Source organism: Grammomys surdaster, unplaced genomic scaffold, assembly GCF_004785775.1.
Source record: "Grammomys surdaster isolate TR1022 unplaced genomic scaffold, NIH_TR_1.0 63, whole genome shotgun sequence".
Lineage (NCBI taxonomy): Eukaryota > Metazoa > Chordata > Mammalia > Rodentia > Muridae > Grammomys > Grammomys surdaster.
In genome coordinates, this window is record NW_021604565.1 from 29,488,417 (window position 1) to 29,494,264 (window position 5,848).

Below are 5,848 nucleotides of genomic sequence, written 5' to 3' on the forward strand. Positions count from 1 at the left end.
AGGGTGGAAGAAGAGAATAAGACAAAGCAAGAATTGGGCATTGCTGTGAATCTCTAAATGACTAGACCAACACTGGTTAATGACTGTAGGATTACATTATTAACCAGAGGAAACATTTTTAAATAACTTTCAAATGCATGTTTTCTTCTATTTGAAATCAAAACATAGAGATAAAAATGAGAAGGACAACTAAAGGCCTAACGTGATTTTCATCTAATCAGAGAAGCAAAGGAATAATTAGTGCCAGAGAAGCTTTAGTGCTGGATCTCAACAATGCTAGTGAAATGGACATAAGCAGATATCTAATTAGGTTAATCAGGATTTCCCACAATACATAATTAGTCCAACCTTGAACTGCTTTGTAAGATTCTTTCTACCATCTCTCATCCATTACTCAAACGCTTACTTCAAACCTTCTACTTTTTCTACAGATAAACAGGATTGAAAAACATTACTCATTCCTTTTGGAAACATGGAAATGACAGGATAGAACTTAGTCAAATAAAGGAATATTTTCCTAAGCCTGTTTGTCTCTTTTATATTTGACTAAGACCTCATGAATTCTCTTGTTTCAGGAACAAATTCGTAAGAGTAACACAATTCAAGAAAACATTAATTACCAGTGCTTCTTATTTAAGATTTTTGCAAAAGGGTTTTTAAAGTTAAATTTTCTTATTTAATTTTTTTCAATCAGTTTTAATTACATTTTGTACCTTTCCTGATTTTTCATCTACTTACCTTCCTAATTTTATATTCTTTTTCTTTAAACACACACACACACACACACACACACTCATAAATGAAAATCAAAAGAAACAAAGAGAAAACCAGTAAGGCAAAAAAAAATTAAAATACAAGTACCCACAAACAAACATACAAACAAACAAACAAAACCAAAAACACTGAGCTTATTTTCAGTTTGTATTAGTTTTGTGTTAGCCAGCTACTTCTGGGCATGAGATGTGTTTTAGAGTATGATTGATATACCCAGTGACACTCCATTGGAGAAAATTGACTTTTAATTTACCATCAGGTATCAGCTACAAATAACTTCCTGGTTAAGGATGAGAGCCTGTGTCTGCTTACCTCTCTCAGTGATGGGACTTCATGAGCAGTGAAGCTGTACAGGTCTTGTGTGTGTTGCCCCATCTCTGTGCATTCATATGTACGTCAGTCCTGCTGTGTCTATCTTTCCTTAGAGTCATCTATCCCCTCTAGTTCGTACAATCTTTCCACCTCTTCTGTATAGATCTCTAAGGCCTGTTTGGAAGAGTAGAAGTAAATCCTTCTGAAATCAAGCTCCAGTTACAATTTTAAGCAGTGCTCTGCCAGGTAAGATGTATTCATGGGTGCAATTGTGGCACCACTATTTTGGGGTAAGTAACCACTTTCTGATTGGATCTGAGACTTATTCAATGGGAAGAAATTTTGTGACTGATGCTGTAACTCTGGTCAACAGGGCTGGAGAGGATGTGAAGCCTAGAGTAGAACTTGTTCTTGGTAAAATAGCAATGCTAAATGATCTTGTTATCAAACTGCCATGTATACATGTATACATGTCTACACTTATAGACCTGGCCCATACAACTTTCATCATAAAATCATAGTTTTGCAATAAGAAGCATTCAATGCAGAGATACATATCTGGTCAAAGTGCTGAAAATAAGAAACTGAGTCCTCAGGCCTAAATCAAACATCTTTATTAACCTTTTTTTTCACCCTACTAAGGATCAAGAAACACAAAGGAAGAGGAGGAAGATAGAATTTAAAAGTAGGGAGAAGGGGGATGTCATAAAACGCTGTCTTTTACATATGATATGACTACTATGCTCATTAACTCATAGCATTTATGCTTACCTCATATGACCTGCATAAGATCAAGCCAACCAAAATTCTAGTATAAATAAGGGAGGTACTCTGGAAGCCCTACTCCTTACTGAAGAGTTATTATTGGCAAATGTGGTAGACTGAATGAAAATGACCACCATAGGTACATGGGGACTTGCACTATTAAAAGGTCTGGCTTTGTTGGAGAAGGTGTGTCTTTGTTGGAGGTAGCATGTCACTGGGAGTAGGCTTTGAGGTCTCAGCTGCTCAAGCCAGGCCCTCTATCACTCTGTCTTCCAGATGTAATACTCTCACCTTACCTCTCCAGCACCATGTCTGTCTGTATTCTGCCAAGCTTCCCATCATGATGAAAATAGACTAAACCATTGAACTGTAAGCCAGCCCCATATAAACACTTTCCTTTATAAACACCAAGAAGGTAATAACTGCTAGGATATGGAATTAGGTTTTACATATTCCAGTGTGTATCCACATTCTCATGGACAAATCAGCAGCATCTACTGGACATACTAGGTTTTCACAAATATGGATTTGGAAAGGGGATGTGTTGGGAAGGATATAGAGGGGGAAATGAGGGTAGATCTTTTCATATTTTGTTGTATACATGTATGAAATTCTCAAGCATTAATAAAACAAACCAGAATTACAATACAATGCCATATGCTATATACTGAAAGCTATCAAAACTTACAGATAGGATGGTATAATTCTCTTCCCTCGATGGCTTGGTTAATATTGCATAGAATGAGAAACATAACAAGAAAAGACCAGTTGTTTTAGTTGTGTTGTGGAAAAAGTGACTTAGGAATTAAATAGTTACTCATTTGTGAGATGGAATTATGTTGCATTGGGCTCACGCTTTGTAGTTGACAGCCTGGTTATATAGAAACCTAAATTTTGCTGAAAAGCCATTTTCTACCCTCAGGGCCTTCTATTTTCATTTATTCTGAAATAATGAATAATTCAGTGTTCAATTATTTCTTTCTTTTCTTCTTTTTTTCTTCTATACTGGCAAAGAAAATCACCCTTTGAATAATATCCAATTGCAATTCACTGTAACGGATGTGGGTTGTGGTCCTGGTCAAAGGCATAAACTTCCTAACCCACCCGGTGATTGTTTTATCTGTGGATTTTAAAGCATTATTTTAAATGACCTCGGTCATCCATGTCAGGCAATCAGTGAGGCACAGTTTCATTCCAGTATCCTAACTCCTTGGCTGCACCTGAATATGACTCTATTTTCCATTTGTTGGCCTGGAACATCCTCTCCGATTAGAAAGAAGGCAGCTCTTGGCCACTTAGAAGCACAGTTCTGTTAGCTGTGAGTAATAACAGCCTGGATTCTGACTTCTTATAGTCAATTTCATTTCTAGTTTGAGGAATAAATTCTTCGTTACATTTGTAAGCAGTAGCAGAATAGTCTTTGGTAAAAGTTTGAGCATGAAGAGAACTAGCAAGGATAATTGAAATCTACACATTTAAATCTGATTCTATATGGTTCATTTTCAAAGAGGGATTAAGCCCCTACGATATGAAAAACAGTATACTGATGCATATATGTTGAATTAAGTGTGTCAAGATCAGTTATTTAGATTAGTCTCTGTGCAGTTAATGTAATCTCAATTTTGTGCTGCTATGCAATTCAGCTAGTCATGGATAACATCAATTTCCTTCTTGTTCTATTGCTATCCATGAGGTTTGAAAGCCTTAAACATTTTTGAATATTTTTGTTTAAATCAAAGCTAATTTTATGTTAGAAATTTCCTGTTAAATTTCCAAGTCAAAAAAAAAAATTCAAAGAAACTAGAGAATGATGCTTGCAGTTTAGCCAGCCTATCTTCCCTTCCAAGGTCAGTTTAAAATTGCATGATGGATAGATCCTCATTCATTTTTCATGACTTTTGATCTGTGGCATTCACCCCTACTATGAATCTTTGTCCCTATGTGTATCACTGTAGGGTGACTTGCTTCCAACCACCTAAAAAAAAAAGCAATGGGGAGCCTCTTTGGTGATTAGAGTATGCAAGAACACAACTTCCATCTTACCAAATTCTCTCCATGGTTTTCACATTTTAGACACAGGTGAACCAAACTTCTGGAAAGTTCCATGTGGCCAAGAACTGAGACACACTTCCTATCAACAGACTTCTAGGAAATAGCCTTTGCCAAACAGAATTTGATCACAAGCTCTTGAGGTTGGAAGCAGATCATCTCCCATTCAAGGCTTCAGAGGTGATTGTAGGCTAGTCAACTCTATAAATGTAGCCCATGGAAGACTTGGATGCAGAAAGCCTAGCTAAGCTGGGTCTGCATTCCTGGCCTACGGAGGTCATGAGAGAGAAAATGCATGTGCTTTTAACCTGATTGCTGTCTTGTCATTTGTAACACAATAGTAGATAACCAATAGCATTAGACAAGTCTCAAACTTTTGTTTGAAGTCTCATCTCACCTTACTCTCAGTTAATTACAAAACATCTCTAACTTACCATTTCTTGAACATGCTCTTGCTCAGATCAGTAATAAATACTAAAATTATGACTAGGATAAAGAAGCATAAAGCATAAGGACTGATCCCAAATGACTAATGATATTGCCCCAGGCCAAACATTCGAGAAGATGGTGATCATACTGGGGGATGTGTTTTGTTGTTTATGTTACACTTAACCCTTTTAACATTTAGAAAATTTCATATTTATGACATGAGAATAGAAAACAGTAACTAGCCTTTACTGATACCTATACTATATTAAATACTTTCTCTTTAATATTAATATTAATCATAACAAATCTTAATTTCAATCTGTAAATTTCTATGATAAAGATATAATCAAGAATCTTAAGAAAAGCTATGTACATAAAATTAAAGAAAAAACAAGGCCATGTGTTTGTGATAGGTATATGGTAGGGGATGGGAGAAGGAAAAGAATGAAGGGATTGATGTAATTGTATTTTAATTTCAAAACTAAAACATGTAAAGAATATATTACCCAAGTAAAAGACACACAAATGTCCAAAATACCTATGAAAGGGTAGTTGTATTGATAGATTTTTCAGTCCTGTACAAGAACACCTGAAACACTCTGAAAGGATAGAAGACATATTTTGTGTCCATTTCAGAGGTTTCTAGCTATGGTTGATTGTCCTTGTAACTGTGGCCTTGGACTATTATTTGAGAATATCATGTGTGTGTGTGTGCTTATCATGTATATGATATATATATAATGATATACTCATATATATACTCAAAATGTATTATGATATATTATATGATTATACAATGTATATTAATATATAATAAATCATGTACTAAATCATGCAATAAATCATGCACTAAAATATGTACATTATTTTTAGGCATAGTGTTATTGCATGAAATTGACATCCAATTCCAGTTTTTTGCTCCCTCTCAAATATATGTTCTCTTTTATTATTATTGTTGTTGTGCATACACACACACACTCACACACACAGTGGTGGCTTGATAAGAATGCCCCACATGGTCAGGCAGTGGTGGCACACGCCTTTAATCCCAGCTCTTGAGAGGCAGAGGCAGGCAGATTTCTGAGTTCAAGGCCAGCCTGGTCTACAGAGTGAGTTCCAGGACAGCCAGGACTACATAGAGAAACCCTGTCTCAAAAAACAAAAAAAACCAAAAAACAAAGACAAACAAAAAAAGGAATGTCCAACATGAGCTCATATGGTTGAACACTTGGTCTTCTGTTAATTGAACTCTTTGGGAAGTATTAGGAATTGTGACCTTGTTGCAAGAGATGTGTCATTGGGAGACAGGCTTTGAGGTTCAACAACTACACCATTCCCAGTTAGCTATCTACATGCCTCCTACTTGCAGATACCAAGTTAAGCTCTCAGCTACTGCTCCAGTGCCCTGCCTACCTGCTGCCATGCTTCTGGCCATAAGGCCATGGACTCTAAACCCTTCAGAACTGTAAGATCTAATAAACGTTTTCTTCTATAAATAAATAAATAAATAAATAAATAA